Raw genomic sequence first — 17,672 nt, forward strand, 5'->3', positions numbered from 1 at the left:
TTTGCTCATTGTGGATTTCAAAAGTCCTGTTGAGCTCCTTCTGCCTCCCCGCTCCCCCATGCCATGCCCAGCTCAGCTGCTTCCCAACTAGAACACCACCTCCCAACTCCAGAAAAGCTTCCTCCCAAGGCAAAGAAGCCTCCTACAAAGTAGGTGCTAGATCCGTGTGCCCTTGACAATCACCTTCCCCTTTATGAATCTACCACAAGAAGAATGAAATCCTAATTAGAATAAGTTATAGTCCATGTATGTATGTGTCAAAATATACTCTACTGTCAAGTATATCTAAAAAGAATTTAAAAATAAAATAAATGAATCTGCTACAGAGAATCTCTAAGCTAAATGCATTACTAATAGTAATGTGCATTTCTAGACCTTTTGTGTCCATAACACATGCTTATTTCATGATTATTTCTTCCCTACAGCAGCACCCTGACCTAGATCCCCCTTGTTTCACAGATGATAAACTGAGGCCAGAGAGGTCCAGAGCACTGACGAGTAATGGGTCACTAGGAAATACAGCTAGAAGCCTGGGCTCTCTCAGCTCCTGGCCCCTCTGTTCACCTGGCACAGCAAGCGCTTGCCAGGTGCCCTGCACATCCCATTCTCTGCTTCCTTTGACTAGTTCCCTTCATGGTTTTGTTTCCGTCCATTCTGTCTCTGTTTCAACTTCACAAGCAGCAGCTAATGATCCCTCCTGGAAACAACCGGACCAACCTGCATCAATCAGTGAGCACACACAGCACGAGGCGCAGGTTCACTCCCTGGTTCTCAGCTTGGGACTCTGTCTGGGTTCCCTGGCAGGCAGGGAGGCCCCAGAGAAAAACCTCAGGAACTTAGACCCCACTTGTTGGGAATCTGTCTTTCCTCCCACAGGATCTGAGTTGAGAGCTTACCTTTGTACCTGCTATGAAGAAAAGGTTTACCAGGCAAACAAACCAGATGGCCTGGGGGAGGGTGTGAGGGACAAGGCAGCCCGGGGCCACTGCCCAGGACCAGCTCCCTCCAGTCCTGCTCTCTGCAGACTAAGGCCAACAGAAAAGGATAGTAATTGCCCACAAAGCTTCTGTAAAAAGGGCTCTGCCCACTCCTCAAGTCTGTCTAGGACAGTCTGATCCATCCCCAGATTTTTTTGTCTTAGGTTCTGATCAGAGACACTCAAAAGGAAAAGAGCACTTCCTTACCAATGTCACAACCTCCCTCTTTGACAGCAGCCAACGTGGACTGAGCTCCTGCTCACTCCCTAGGGCTGGGCTCACTTCCCCACCATAAACCTCGCACCCTGAGAGGGTGCCTCTGGGCATCACTCCACAAACAGAGGCTGAAGAGGGGAAGCTACTGACTCAAAACATGGCTAGGCAGAGATGGAGCTAGAGTGGCCCCTCCCAGCCCACCTTGGAGCCCCTACAGGATCCTGATGCCCATACTCCACAGCCTCCTGCAGGGGGCCAGTCCAAGGGCTGCTGAGCCAGCTTCTCTAGTAATAGTGAGCTTCAACCCTGGGGAAAGTTGCACAGGTAGTGGGAGGCCATGGTCTCCAGAAAGGTTCACACCTTCTCCTGCTCAGGGGCCCCACATGGGAAAAGGGAGCTGCCTGCATGCCCCAGTCAGCAGCCTCCTCCCTCAAGAGGAGAAAAGAAGGAGTGAGGGTCATAGCAGGCAATCTCAGCTATAGGACAACACGAGGGACAATAATGACCATCACATCTCCCGGACTTTGTACAAGTCAGGACTCATACCAAGCACTTCCAATCATTGCCTCAGTTATTTGTCGTTTATTCCCAATGAAGTAAAAATAACTTTGGACCTTGGGCTTCTCCCCTGTCCACCCCCCTGGCAGAGGAGCTGGGAACTGGTGTCCCCCTACCCTCCCACATGCCCAGCTCCAGGCTGCCAGGCATCCAGAGTCTGAGCAGCAGATTTACTAAGGGGCCAGTTCATGGATCTGGGAGCCACACTCTGTGTACAATTCACATCAAAGTCCCCACTTCTCCCAGGCTCTGAATATTCAAGAGCTAGAGATGAGATGCTAGTGCCCCCGACCCACAGTGAGTCAGGCTCCCCCAGCCCTGGAGGCTGGGAGCTAAGGACAGAGTGCTGGCAGAAAAGAGGAGACAACTCAGCACCTCCAACACTCTCTGTGAGTCCCTGGGAAGTCCCTTCCCTTCTCGGAGCCTTTGCTTCCTCAACTACACAAAGAGATGTGTGGATCAGATCAGAAGATTTCACCTTTAGGGGATTACAGAACCTTTTGAGAAGCTAATGACAGCTGCTAGCAGATTCTCTCCTCAGACACACATATTCAGATGAACCTACGGCAATAGCCAATTTATGAACACGGAAACTCTGCAGGGGTACCTTGTCCTGTCTAGTCCAAGAGAACCAAGAATTTCTGCAGGGGTGCCTTGTCTTTGACAAGTCCCAGCTCTCATGATCTAAACAAGACTGAAGTCACAAATATCACATCCTAGCACCTTGGGGCTCACCTTTCCAGCTTCCCCAGGACCCTGAAATAAATCTTTAACTCTTGAACCTGTTGTCCTCAGATGGAACTGTGGACTTGCCTAGCTGTCCTGAAAAGCTGTAAGAGAAACTGAGCCCTGTTTTCTCATCCCCAGCCTTCTCCTCTTCTTCCCTCAGCCACCTGTCCACCACTGTAGATACCAAGTCCTCATCGCCATCAGCACACCGCAGCCACCACCTGCCATTTTTTAATCATTACACTTGTGTAATCTGCTCTTGGGACAGCCCTGGGAGCTGACACACTTGAGGAACCTGCTTCTGATTCTGACTGTAGACAGAGCTGTGCTCCAGGCTCAGGTACCAGCCCTTCTGCATGGGTACACACACTCGGCACATGCACACACATGTTCAGACAGACAAGAAGAACTAGACAGGGTGGGGGACTAGGAACAGTGGTTGGAGAGTCCAGGGAGACCAACACAGACAAGGGAAGCCAGAGAGAAGGACAAGACCCACCAGAGCTCCAGAGTTCCAGACCAGGCCCCTCTGCTCTTGGCTATGTCCTCTCCATGGCTCCACACTCCTCACTAACACGGCTGCACCTAATCCCAGGGCAGGACAAATGGCATTATTGTCAGTCCAGTCCCCTCCCCAGGAGGGAGGGAAGGAGGTGTCCCTAGGGCACCTGAGCCACCAACCACATTCCTAGAAACCCTCCCCCACAATGTCACCTCCCTTGCCAGGGCTGCCAGCCACTACCTCCTGCCCTCTCCCAGTCTGCCCCAGCATCAGAGATCCCCAAAGCAGGCAAAGGGCCCATCTAGAGATGCCCTCCAACCCTCATGTCACCAACCCTCATGCCAGTGAACCCTCTGGTCTCTCTAAAGAAGAGGCAGTGAAGAATAGAAGAAGCCCTCTTTGGCAATGAGAATAACTGGGTTTCAGCTCTGCCTGACTTCCCACGTGACCTCAGACAAGCCCCTTCACCTCCACTCCTGTTTTCCCACCAGTCCTGACAAGAAGAGGAAGACTGATATCTCCTCTTGGAACCAGCTGATGGTTACAGTGTCCATGACATTGGTTTTGGGATCCTGCCTCCACTTAGCTTGATTGTCAGGCCCTTCCTGTTGCCCTGCCCTGCAGAGGAGCAAGAAGGACAACTGGCAGAGGTGTGGACAGTGCTAGTCTTTGCCAGAGTCAAAATGTTAGAGTTGAAAAAAGGACTTTTGAGGGCTGGGGCTGTAGCTCAGTGGCAGAGCACCTGCCTCACACATCTGAGGCTTTGGGTTCAATCCTCAGCACCACATAAAAATAAATAAATATATATATTTTAAAAAAAAAAAGAAAAAGAAAAAAGGATTTTTCTTTTTTTCCTTCCACATTTTTTATTGGTACATTATAGTGGTTAGTGACAATGGGATTTGTTGTTACATATTCATACATGCACACAATGTAACTATAATTTGGCCAATATCACTCCCCAGCACTCCCTCTCTCTCCCTCCCTGTCTCTGAAAAGGGACTTTTGAAGCCAAGGTCCAGAAAGGAGAAGCAACTCAGCTGTGGTCACACAATGAGCTAGAAAAAGTCAGGGCAGCCTGTGTTCAATTCTTGGCAGCAAGCACTTCTAAGTGTCCACTTGAAAAGGTGTTTAACTTCTCAGAGGACACCAAAGGACAGCACAAGGCACTTTGCTGATGGCGGAATCTCAGGCCCCAAGAGCAGCAGTAGAACAAAAAAGACGGTGTGTCCATACATGTATAGGCCAACCTTCCAGCCTCTCATGTCACACCATGAAGGTGGCTGAGGTCCTACCAGCCACAGGTAAATCCTAGGAACCCCTTGCAGGGATTGACAGTCATGGCCACATCTTAAGAAGTCACCTGAGGCCGGCAGGCAGTCCCAGCAGTGGAGACAGGGAGCCTGACCCAGAAGGGCACCCCAAGACCAGCTGGCTCTGCAAGATGCCAAAGCCTTGGGAAAACTGAAAAGCTTCCAGGTGGGTGCCCAGAGCAAAGGTAAGCCAGGTGGACTGAACGACAGAGGAAGGGAAAAGCTCTGAGATGCCTGGAGCCACAGAAGCCCCCTAATCTCCTAGAGGCCTGGCCGGCCCAACACAGGGCCTGCTGAGTCCAGGGAGGCTTCACCGAGGGCACACATGAAAGCAGCCTGTCCCCACAGACTTGCTGGGGCTTGTCGTCACAACAAGCGCCTGCTGACAACACTCCTGGGTGGGAGGGGGCTCAGCACACTCACAGAAGGCACAACTGGCAGGGGGGAGGGGCAGGGGGTGGGACTGGTGGGCAGGAGGTCCTGGCTGCTGCTAGAACTCAGCCAGCCAGAGGCGGGGAAACAGCAGCACAAAAAGCAAAACGCCAGGTGACCTACTTCACACAGGTCCCCTTTAAAAAAGTGATCAGGGGCTTCTGTGAGGTGCTTCTAGAAGGTACCTCTAGATGTCCCTAAGAATGAGTCCTAAACTAAGCACTAACCAGGGCAGAGCTCAAGTAATGCTAGCGAGGGCCCCTACTCCCCATAGCCTGCCAGAAGAGTCCCTCCGGAGACTGCACCTGGGTGCACCTCCTGCCTTACCCTGGTCCCAGTCTGGCACTGGCTCCTTTCTGGGCCTTGCTTTGTTTACCTGTAAAATGGAATAGCACCAGATGACCATACAGATCCTCCTAACACTAAGCTGGGAAATTCTGTAGGAAGCATAAGTGACCTCCACAGGAAGTCCTCAGAAATAGATGCAAGGCCACAGCTCCCCACCGTCCATAACCCCATAGCTCACCATGCCACAGTCACATTGTACAAGTACCCTATACCACAAGGTGCTGGGTACTTTGCTGATTGTTTGGCCTTCCCCACCAGAGCCTCATTTTACAAATATGAAAACGATGGTTTGTGGAGATGAAGCAACTTGCTCAAAAGCTCCCCAATGGGAAATGCTCACCTGAGATCCAAAGTAGCATCTGTCTGGCTCTTAATCCCACATTCCCAGGCATCAGCCACAGAGAACCCCAAACCCTCCAGGGCCTGGAAAGTGCCATCAGGTCTTTGCACTGCCCACATTTTCTAGAATATAATGCTGGGGCTAATGTGCCAGGCAGCAAGGAGCAGGGAGGCGGGATGGGGAAGTCCATGTGGGTGCTGGACATCCTGCAGACTGACCAGTTGTCCAACACTGTGGTTATCATGTTCTCATCACCATCATCAGCACACCACAGCTACCATCTGCCATGTTTAAGTCATTACACACTTGCAAAGCTCTTTCATAATAAGCATTGCTCTGACATCCAATGACAGCTTTATACAAGCAGAGCGGGAATTTCTTACCACTTTCTCAGGAGAGGAAAGTGGTGCTCCCAGAGAATGAGTGACTTCTCAAAAGAAATACAGGAAGGCAGTTTCTGAAAGTAAACTTGGAGCCCACCTCCTTTGCCTCCCTGTGCAGGGCTGGGTCTACTCCGACCAGCCCAACAGCCTCGATGGGCCTTTGTAACAACAGTGACTACTTTGGAGAGCTTACTCCATGCCAGCACATCACACGTTACCTCAGCTACCTATCCTGACATCCTGTAAATTAGTGTTGCTCTGCTTTCATTGAGCAGATGGGAAGTGCTGAGGCTCAGAATGGTAGGCCATCATGCCTAGGTGGGCCAAGCTATGAAGGGGAGAGCTGGCATTCAAACACAAGTCGTTTGGTTCCAAAGCCTGAGGCCTAAACCTCTATGCTGCATGGCTCTGCCTGGGAGGCTCCATCCCAAGCAGTCCCTTGAAGGGAATGGAGGCCAGACACATCAAACACTTGAGTGCCTGGTAGGGTATGGCAAGATTATGATAACAGGAGGACAAACAAAGCTCTTGGGGAGTCCGCAAGAGGGAGGCTGGTATAAACATCTGCCTGGGCAGCAGGCCAGGAATCTGAGTAAGGGACATGGGAACAGAAGGAGGTAAGATATGAGGGGGAGACCTCGCTCTAGTGCCTTGCTCGCTCTAGTGCCTTGCTCTCTCTGAACCTTGATTTACCCAGGTGTTAAGGAAAGTCCTTGGAATAACTCCAGAGGCCCTGCTATCCAAAGACCCTTGGACTTGGGAAAACAAGCAAGTCCCAGTGACACCCTCGCTACGAGACGCAGGGACTCTGAAATGTCCTTGGCTGTCCTGGCCAGCTCAGCTGCTGGAAAACAGGCTTGCAGAAGCAAAGGGCTTGGCTGGCATGCCTGGGCACCAGTGAAGTGTGGGTCCTTAGGGGGCACATTCCACCCATTGTCAACTTCTCCATGGCTCCACTGGAAGAGGTACCACCCAGCCTGGACTCAGCCCAGGAGCCGAGGTCATATCCAAGTGCCCAGTGGAATGCCTCTCCAGGCCCTGCTCTGCCCTGTCAGCCCTGTTCAGACCCATATGATACTTTTTTTTTTTTTTTTTTGTGGTGTGTGTGTAGGGGGTGCCGCTTGTATTGTAAAGACTGGCCTTGAGCTTTGGGGCTTAAGCAATCCTCCTGCCCCAACCTCTAGAATAGCTATGACTATGGCCACCATGCCTCACTCCAGAACCTTATATGTCACTAAGTCCACTCAATATCACCCACCCTTCAAAGACCCTCACTAACATTTCCCTAAGGCTCACACTGGGATAGAGAGATAAGAAGTCCTATTAGAAGCCACAGAGAAAATGGCTACCCTCCTCCCCAAAGGACTGTGCAAATCAGAGGCTGTCATGTCAAGTCAATGTAGACCTTTAGCTAAGGAATGGGCAGAGAGTCCAACAGGGCCAGCCTCAATTCTTACTCTGGAAGGTGGAAGGGGCAGAGACTTGCTAAAATAACTCAAGTACTCTGTACTCGCAGCTCTCATAGCTGCCCTGTCAAATCATATGCATAAAATGTTTCTGCTCAATAACCTCCCATGAGTCCCACCACCAACTGGGCAAAGCCCCTTAAGCAGATGAACCACACAAGTCATTGCTAACAGCCTCTATTAACTGGGTGTTGTGTGTGCCTGGGCCTCTGCTTGGTGTTTTCTGTTCATTTCTCTTAACCATTGCAGTACTCTGTGAAACAGGTGCTATGATTAGCCCATTTTTGTAGATGACAAACTGAGGATCAGAAAGGTTATGTTACTTGCCCAGAGTCACAGCCACATGGCATTCATGCCTGACTGATTCCAAGTCCAGATTCCTAACAACTGTATTATATCATCTCTTCAAACGTTCCCTGCCACCCTTAGAATTCTAGGGCCAGCTCAACACTTCTATGCACAAGAGAGTAAACCAAGGGCCAACCAACAGAGCTCTCTCGAGCCTCCCCTTCTACCTCCGGCCGTCCCACCCCAGAAGAACTCCCACTCAGCAGGTATGCCAAGTGGGAAGGCTGGGACCTCCACCATGACAACAAGTCCCTTCTGTCCAGAAGGATGGGAAAAGTAGGAGAAAGTTTGCAGAGAGGGAGAAGAACATGAAGGAGTCAGGAAACATGCATTTTCATAGAAGAGTCTCAAAGCTGGGGCATCCCTCACCCCAACAGAAACAGGAGCATGCATTTATTTACACCCACAGGACCCCCAACAGCATGTGCCCATATTTAGCACAGCTGACTGCTACCTCTCTCCCAAAACCTGCTTGTCCTGCAACCTTTCCCTTCTCAGTAAATGACAACACCATCTTTTTAGTTCCTCCAGCCAGAATCCTGGTAGTCAACACTCTCTCCTTTCATACCCCACAGCTAATCCCTCAGCAAATCCTGTCAGCTCATCCTGCAAAATGAATCCAGAAACCCCTGACACCCACCCCTCCACTCCCCCACCATAGCCCAGCCACCGTCCTCTTTCATTTGCATGATCACAGCCACCTCCTGACCAGGTGTCCTTCATCCCCCACCAATCTCTCCCCACCCTCCAGTGTCTTCTCCACACAATAGTCCACATGATCCCTCTAAATATAGGGCAAAGCCAGGCTCAGTGGTGCACACCTGTAATCCCAGTGACTAGGGAGGCTGAGGTAGGAAGGTCCCAAACTTGAGGCCAATCTTGGCAATTTAGTGAGACCCTGTCTCAAAATTAAAAAATGAAATAGGCTGGGGATATAGCTCAGTGGTAAAGCATCCCTGGGTTCAATCCCCAATATCACAATAAATAAATAAGAATAGGGCAAAGCAATCAGTCCTACCCCAAGCCCTCCAGCATGTTCCCCTTCCTCAAATTTAAAAGAGCAAAGTCCTCCTGTGGGCCAAGAAGCAGAACCCTATCTGCCTGCCCCAGGCCACTCATTCTCTGCTCAGCAGGCCTCCTGCCTGTTCTTTACCCATGCTCTGCACCCCTGCCACACAGCCTAGATGACTGCTCCCCTCCCAGAATGATCCTCCCCAGATTTCCTGTGGCTCCCTACTTCACTCTGGGAGTCTGCAGCCCCCCTTTCTGGAGACACTAACCGACAAGGTAGAGATGTGTCCCAAAGTCATACTTTCTACCCCCAAACCAGCTTAATTTTTCTTTCAGACATTTCTTGCTGCCTGGACATTGTGAGCATTTGGTGGCTTGTTCACTCTATCCCACCAGCAACTCCACCTCCAAAACAGGGACTTGGTCTGTTTTGTTCATCATGGCATCACAGTTCCTAGAAAAGGGCCTGAAACAAAGTAGATGTGTAATAAAAATGTGTCCAATGAGGAGCTATTACCTCCCTCACTTGGACACACCTTTTATTCTTGGCAGCCCCCAGGAGACCAGGAGGCTAATACCACACCTGTGCCAGGTAAAACCCTGAGGAAGAGGTTTCACACAACCAGATCCTGGGCAAATCCCCAGTACAGCATTGGGACAACTGATCACATGAATCAATGGACAGGCCTTTACATCTGTCCCTGACTGGTGCCTCTAAACATCTTTTTAGCCACTGAGGAAGAACTTCTGGGTCCTGACATGGGCAGGCTGGGGCTGCTGTTGGCCTCCTCAGCCCATCAGTGCTGCCCCATGCTCCCAGCAAATGAGGCGGAGGAAGGAGGCCCAGCACCACGCCTGCCCTGTTCCTCTCGTCAGCAGGAAGACTGTCAGAAGGAAACTTTGTTCTCAGAAGAAAGAGCAAGAAGCCAGTGCCAGGCGGAAGTGGGCAGAGACAGCTGGCCCATCAGAGAGTTCAGGGAAAAACAAAGAAGTGGGATGGAGTATGTGTGAGGGGTCACTCGCACACCCAACCGGTTTCATGCCTCCAGGGTGCAGCGACCATGGTTCATTTTCCAGAACCTCACTTCTAGGTCCTCATAGATAATCAGATGATTGTCCTAGCTGGGTGATCTGCACTAACCTGCAGAAGCAGAGGGGATAGAATCAGGAGATCTGGGGCTCCAGTCCAGCTGCCACTCATGTGTGACATTAGAAGAGCCTCCTACCTCTATGTGCCTCAGCTTACCCAGCTATAAATGGCCTGTTCATTTGATGTTTCAACCTGTATGTCACAGAACCACACAGTGAGGGACCCTCAAGCTGTGGCCAGGTCACTAGGCCACCCAGGCTCTGCCCTCCATGCAAGGGCCTACACCAGAGGCACAGCACCTGCCTGCCCCAACCCAGTCCTCCAGCCTGCTTCCACCTGTGATCACAGCACTCTCCTGATGTGAATGAAACCCTGTGGGCCTGGCCAGGGTGAGGCCAAGCCTCTTTATCCTACTCGCCACACACCTGCCTGATGATCTCTGTGTTACCCTCTCTAGGGTAGTTCATAAGGCACAAAGACTGGGAGGAGCCCAGCATGTTCGTACAGAGGATGAATGTGCAGCCCAGAGAGAAAAAGAGGCATATGGAAGTCACAAGGCCCAACTGTCACCCACAGTCCTCCCTAGCAGCCCTGGGCTCCATGCACTAAGACACGGTCCCCAAAGTATGCTCTAAAGACCCCCATGTCTGGATCTTCTGAGGAGGGGAGACTGTATCCCAGGCAGAATGAATCAGAGCAGAGGACTTGGGTGAGAGGAGGGCAGAGATCTGCATGCCTTTTTAGCAAACTTCCCAGGTTTTTCTTATACCCAAACCACTGCAACCTCTCAGCTAACACCTCTTCCAGGAGAAGACATCTTAGCTGGCCTTGAGAATTTCTTGAATGGAAAGACAGAGGGACAAGGGAGCAATAAACAATGCAACACACTCTAGAAGGAGCATGAAGCAGATAAAGGGGAAGCCCAGCAAACACCTGAACCCTCCACCAGGAAGCCCCCAGGACTGCTGGGCCATTCCTTCCCCAAATTCCCCAAGTTCCTGTGGGGGTGTGAGTAAGGGGAAGGACAGCAGGCGGAGGGCTCCTCTCCTGTTGTGCTCCAGGGCTGTCATCTGCAGCTTAAGATGCTGCCTGGGTCAGTGGCTACTCAGTGGCTATGCAGCCAGAGCTTATCTGGGGGGAGGATTCCAGGGCTACAGGGCAAGATGATCCAGAGCCTCTACCAAATGGAACCCGGACCACTGGTATCGACCTACCACTGCCATGCCTTTCTTCCCTTAAGAAGCACTTGTTATGCTCCTGCTGCATACAAAGTCCTGAGCCTAAGCACAATGCTTTGAGGGACACACAGATCAGGCAGCCCTCACCCCCAATAGTTACCAGGAAGACAGATAAGGCCGCTCACTACAATACACGGGGAAAGTCTTCTGCCACTGGAGAATGTAGGCTCAAGGTTTTTCAATCTTCCAATTTTTGAAGTAAAGCCAGAAGTCTGGATTTTTATGTAAAATCTCTTTGTCAGCAATTCGCTCGATATTTGGCATGAACCAAACAAAACCTGCCCATGGGGCAGATGTGGCCTGCCAGTTTGTGACCTCTGTTTTCTTAAAAGGGACAGAGAACAACACACTGTGGAGCTTAACAGAGGCCCCTGTCCTGTGGCTGAGGTAGCTGGGAAGGCTTCTTGGGGGAGGAGATCCGTGCTGGGCTGCAGGAATGGGGAGGCTCTCGGGGGAGGTAATCTTACTGAAGGAGAAGGGCTTACATTGCCACTGGAACCACAAGGCCTCAAGCAGAAGCCACCTGGCAGGCCAAAGCAGGGACCTAAGCCACTCAGGCAGCCTGTCTCCCCACCCTCCCAAAAGAAGAATGCCTGTCGCTGCCCCCAAAGCAGGCACAGAGACTTCAGCTCGGTTCTGTCCCCAGGTGGTAGGAGGAGGGGCCTTGGGCCCAGCAAACCTTCAGGACTCAATCTATCAGTGGCAGACTAGCAGAGGTCCGATTTCAAACCTGAAGCCTGAGGAAGGCCAGCAAACAACAGCTCTGTGGGGGAAGGGAGAGAAAGAGACAATGGAGGGACAAAACGAAGCTGAGAATGTGTCCTGCCTGGCCAGGCCCCCGCTGTTACATAACCCTGCCTTAGGACAAAGCCAGGACTCAGGACACCCTGCCCAGGTCCTCCCAGAATGTGGAGAGAGATGCCTCCCTCCCAGTCCACCACTGCGCTCCAGCTTTGCCCTGCTGCTCCCAGAAAGCCCAACAGGGAGTGCAGAGCTAGGAGAGGAGACCAAGACTCCAAGATAAGAAATGTACAGCATCACATCACAACTTAGCAGCGAGACCAACACCAAGAGCAAACTCTTACCCTTTCACCAAGTGATTACTTTGTACCAGGCACTGGAGTAAGTCCTTTACTGCACTATCTTAAGTCCAATGATAACATCATGAGATAAATATCCTTAACTACTGCCATTTTCCACATAAGAAAACTGAAACAGACTAGATAACTTACCCAAGGTCACACAGCTAGCTGTAAGTGGAGGAGCTGTCTCAGAACCTGACAGCCGCCTCTAAGGCCACACTGACTCCCAGCACTACACTGCCCCTGGGCTGCTTTCTGCCTGCACCCCACCAAGGCCGCAAGTCTCTCAAGTCTGCAATGTATGTGGCCCCTGCCCTTCTGTTGGCACTTCACAGAGACACCCAGCCTTCTGCAAACCTGATGAAACTGATAAGACTTTTTCTTAAGAATGTACAGGATCACATCACAACTGATAAAATGTACCTGATTTCAGGGGCTCACAGTCCCTGCACTGGTGGGAGGGCGAGTCAAGATCATGCAGTACTTGAGACAGGAGGTGGCAGAGGGAAATGAGGCACCCAGGCCCTGCCAGCTTCTCCTACCTCCAAACTCAGAGCCCTTCATCCCAGGCGTGGGCAGGAATCGGGGTTCAGGGCCTACTCATCCCTTCAGGCTGGGAGGACAGAATGAATCACAACACACAATGGCCTGCTCCTCTGCACCCACTGCGTGTGACTCACAGCTCCCAGCTGCTAGGCAGACGGAGCACAGCTGGGCCTGGCATCTGGATGGGGGTGGTATCACCAGGCACACCGTCCAGCCTTTTCTCCACCCCTGGGCCACCTTGCTGTAGACTGGCAGCTCCCTAGTAGTAAGGCACATTTCAACCCCTGCCCAGTCCCCATGCCAGCTGGAGCCCCAGGGTGGTAAGGCAAAACAGAAAACCCTTGTAGGGTGCAGGAAGACCCAGTTCTAGCCCAAGTCTTCTGCCACCTCTCTATGCCATGGTACAGACCCCTCACACCTCAGCCTTGTTTCACCAACTAAAAAATGGGAAGACTTCCCAATGGTCCTGCCCAGAGTCCACAGCCCGAGGCTATCAACAGCAGCACCTGACAACTTCACAAAGCGCTGAGATCCTGCTTTCAGCAAGTTCCATAAACATCCTTCAGAGAAACAAAAGTTAAACCTAAAGACTACTTTTTTTAAGGATATCAAGAAGTCCTTTTTATAGTCCAGCTTCCCCCATCCCACCTCCATTGTTCCAAATATCCTCTAAGGACCTAGAAAATACATTTGATTTCCGACTAGGGTTTGGGCTTGGTGTTCTTCCTCTTGGAAGCCGCCCTACTCCTTGCTGGCAGCCTTCTCACAGGACACCCCAGCAGCGTCCTGAGCCACCCTGAGGGCTACAGCTACCTAGTCAGCCAATTACAGAGTGGGGTATGGAGAGTTGTGGGAAGAAAACCCTTCCCTGCTTGGAACAAAGATAATTCTGTGATCTGACCCCAACAGTGACTCTGCCCAGTGTGGGCAAGTCCATGCTCCTCTCTGGGCTTTAATCCCCTAAACAAGATGGAAGGAACCCTATAACTGTGAGGGAAGCCCTTAGACTCCTGGGAAGTACCTTGGGGACACTAAGGAGGAAAGAACAGCAGAAGGAATAATAGGCAGATCCTAACCCTCCCACACCCTTCTGCTAGAACCAAAGGAGACCCGCTTTAATCTCTCTGATTTCATCTCATCCTAACTACGGACCTTGAACTTACTACTGAGTCTCTGAGCCTCAGATCCTCTGAGTTTTGTGGCCCATCTACAAAACAGGGAGGATAACAATGTCTATAGGAGAGGCTGCAGCTACCCCAAACAAGTCCCACCAGCCCTTCCCCATGCCTCACTCACTCTTTTGCTAGAATACATACTTGGAGACAACTTTAGAAAATCAATCTAAATTATGCAACACAAATACTCTAGGACAATTCCCCACTGTCCTTCTTCCAATGAGATCATGCTTCTAAGCGCCTCTATAGAACTATAGAATTCCTATATCTAGCCCCTTAGAGCTAAATGGCCTTGGTATTTTTATCTATAAAATGGAGACGATAACAGTTCCTACCTAACTTATAGTATTATTCTGGGAATTACTCCAGAGTAGGTAACATGGAGGTGCTTAGCAAACATTGATAAGCTGTCAAAAATGTGAGCAACAATTATGATCATTGTTTCAGTTACTGAGATGCTTAAAAGCACTGGCCTGGTGATGGTTCAGGTCCCTTAGCCCTCGCAGCCTACATGTGGCCACTGCAACCCATTCATGTGCATGTCCATATGTGCACACACCTAAGCACACACCGTCCTCTAAGGCAGGACCCACACTCTCTGCCTGGCCCCGGCCCTAAAACATAGCCAGATAGCTTGTTCCTGGCACCCACCCATGTCACCCACAGAACTCCCTACTCTTACATCCCCAATCCTGTCTTCCTCAAGTTGCCCCAGCACTGTATCCTGTAATCATGTTGGGGTAGAGCTGTACCTCACTTCTATGTCACAAGATTGTCTCCTAGGGAATAGGGAGATATTCTAAGATGGTGGCTCCTTGAGGAAGAGAGAGAGAAACTGGGCTTTACTCTGCATCCCCTATTTTTTTGAGGGGAGAGAGTAATCAGGGATTGAACCCCAGGATATCAAGGGGTTTAAAAAGCCAGGGACATGGCTGGGGATATGGCTCAGTGGTTAAGCTTTTTAAAAATATATTTTATTTAGATATAGGTTCTCACCAAGTTGCTTAGGGCCTTGCTAAGTTTCTGAAGCTGGCTTTGAACTTGAGATCCTCCTGCCTCAGCCTTCTGAGCCCCTAGGATTACAGGCGTGCACCACCACTCCCAGTTCATTGCTCACATTTGCTAGGTATCTGAATATGCTAGAAGCTGAAAAGCCTCAGGAAAAGGGCATTGATTTTCTTAATTTTTATTTTATGACAACCCAGTGGTTCTCAAACTTTAGCATGAATCAGAATCACTGGAAGATTGTTGGGCTCCACCTGCCACAGTATCTGACTTGGTAGGTCTGGGGTAGGGCCAGATAATTTATTTGCACTTTTAACTAGTTTCCAGATGATGCTGATGCTGCTGATCCACAGTCCAACTTTGAGAACTGCTGACTTAACCTACAGGTGAAGCAGGGTGGTAGACAACACTTCCACTCCTATACAAGCAGGTGTAAGGAGGAAGGGTAAGCAGGCATGGAGAAAGGCCCTGCTATGACAACATTCGCTTCTCCTCACCTGGCCTCTGCCTGGGCAGGTAGCTCTATGTGCAAGGCTGGGGGTGCAAATCATAGGTGGATGCCGCTCAGCAATGACTACAGCAAATCTCCACCCACCACCACCTGGGACCTGCCCAGACAAGCCAATCCTTGGCCAGCCTGGGATGCTGAGAATTCAAGCCCTCCCTCAGGGAACCAGACCACAGGTCTGAACGAGACCAAAATCCCCACCATATCTGAATCACATGAGCTCCAGGATTCTGTTCTCACCTCCAGAAACAGGGAGCTCAATCCCTCCAGACACAGCCCCACCATTTTGGCCCATTCCGATATTTTTGTTGTTTCTTTATTCGACTGAGTTGAAGTCAGTCTGCCCTGACACATCCACCCATTGAATCTGCCTCCCAGGGCCTCCTAGAACCAGGGACAGGCCATAGCAGCCCCTTATAAATCAGGAACCCTGGATTTAATCCCCTGGGTCTAAACTTCCCCAGGTTGAGCCACCCACTTCACTAAGCCTTAGCTGACCCATCTGTTAAAAGGGAGTAGCAGCAGTACATATCTCCTACTGCTGCTGTGAGGGTTACACAAGCTCCTTAATCAACACTAACAGTATTGGAAGGAAACACGTACACCTATAACTATCTATATGCAGCCTTGATTATAATTCTGATAAGACAGTTGGAAATGTATTCAGAAGTATGTTAAAATTGCAATAAAAGATCATACCTGGGGGAAAAAAAAAAAAAAAGACGACTAATAATACCAGGCTGGCGAAATAGCTCAGTGGTAGAGAGCTTGCTTAGAATGTGTGAGGCCCTGGGTTTATCCCTAGCACCATAAAAACAAAAACCAGGGCTGGGGATGTGGCTCAAGCGGTAGCGCGCTCGCCTGGCATGCGTGCGGCCCAGGTTCGATCCTCAGCACTACATACAAAACAAAGATGTTGTGTCCGCCGAAAACTAAAAAATAAATATTTAAAAAAAAAAAAAAAACTACAGCAACAAATGCCAGCCACAACAATAATCATAACTAACCTTAACTGAGGTTGTAGCTAAGCTCTGCCCTGCCTTATCTTTCTAAATGCTGCAAAATGGGACAATCATTATCCCTTTTGTGCAGATGAAGAACTAAACTGTTTGCCCAAAGTCCTATAAGCAGAAAGTGTCCGAGGAGGGATATGACCCCAGCCTGTCTGGCTCTGCATCTCGTTTCCATCCTTGGCTCTGTCTAGATCTCCTACTTACTATCCCAAGATTAATTCCAGGTCACCTTTCCCTGACACCATCACCTTTCCCTGGCACGGGAGGCTGGGCAGAAGGACTCACAAAGCTCCAGCCCATAGTCTATGCAATATGAGAATGGGTCCCTGATGATGAGGGTAGCCACAAGGCTACCAGCCCAACTCATCTGGTGAAAGCTTAGATACCACTCACGCTGACCACCAGGAAGGAGACTGAACCTTTAGAACTGGACCATCTTAACAGAGGCATAACAAGGGAGAAATTCTAGCCAGGCTGCCTGGATGTGACCAGTAGCTACTGCATGCCATGCAACTGCCCCTCTCTCTCTCCAGGCCTCAGTTTCCTCATCAGCACAAGACTTCTCTGGCCATTGGGCAGAAAATTCATAATTTGTCATGTCCCTACCACTTTTTTTTTTTTTTTTTGGTACTAGGTCTTGAACCAGGGGCACTCCACCACTGAGCTACATCCCTTGTTCTTTTTATTATTTATTCTGAGACAGAGTCCCACTAAGTTGCTGAGACTGGCCTCAAACCTGTGATCCTCCTTCCTCAGCCTCCTGAGTTGCTGGGATTACAGGCATGTGCCACCATGCCCAGGCCTATCACATCTTAATCATAAATGAATTCCTGGATTCTGTTCCTGCCTCCAGATTTTACTCAGATTCTAGAGATTCTTTCCTCTCTCCGTAAAAGGACAGATCACTTCCTAGCCATAAACAACAGAAACCACTGGTGTCTGGAAACAGTTCCTACATACTAGACTCTAACCATGCCTCAGGCACCAGCTGTTCAACCTCCCTGCCAAAACAGGACTATTACTATCCCCATTTTACAGCTGAGGAAACCAATGCCCAAGGAGATTTAGGTATTTTGCCCTACACCACACAGCTAACAATGACAGATCTGGGACTTGAACTCAGGACTCTGTACTCCACGCTGCAATGCTGCCAACCTCCTCTAGAAGTAAGTAACATGCAACTCCTGCCTATGGAGCACAGTGCCTAGAAGAGATGAGATAGCACTTGAAGGATTCCGAGTTCAAAGCCAGGAGTGGAAGAGCACATGAGAGGTCCCTTCTGCATAACAGGTACTACACATGTAAAGAAAAGCACAGGCAATGCCAGCACTGGAAAATTATGAGTGACTGCATGGAAGAAGTGACACCAGAGCTGTGCAAAGCTAGGAGGAT

At 50.2% G+C, this 17,672-nt stretch overlaps 1 protein-coding gene across 7 annotated transcripts in view; it reads right to left on the minus strand.

Annotated features, from left to right (window-relative positions):
* Window positions 1–17,672, minus strand: part of Ndst1 (N-deacetylase and N-sulfotransferase 1) — a 91,332-nt gene that overhangs the window by 37,491 nt on the left and 36,169 nt on the right. For 2 of the 7 annotated variants that reach the window (XM_058584221.1, XM_046460300.2), the window contains exon 1: window positions 2,980–3,123. The exons of 3 other annotated variants lie outside the window; for them this stretch is intronic. The gene's annotated coding sequence lies outside the window, so the exon portion shown is untranslated. Of the gene's footprint in view, window positions 1–717; window positions 883–2,979; window positions 3,124–5,054; window positions 5,079–17,672 lie in introns of those variants that run through there. 2 more of the 7 variants (XM_046460295.2, XM_046460297.2) reach the window with 2 other exon arrangements.

This window comes from Marmota monax, unplaced genomic scaffold (assembly GCF_021218885.2).
Source record: "Marmota monax isolate L192 unplaced genomic scaffold, Marmota_monax_Labrador192_F-V1.1 WCK01_AAM20220418_F8-fsc00006, whole genome shotgun sequence".
In the NCBI taxonomy this organism is placed as follows: domain Eukaryota; kingdom Metazoa; phylum Chordata; class Mammalia; order Rodentia; family Sciuridae; genus Marmota; species Marmota monax.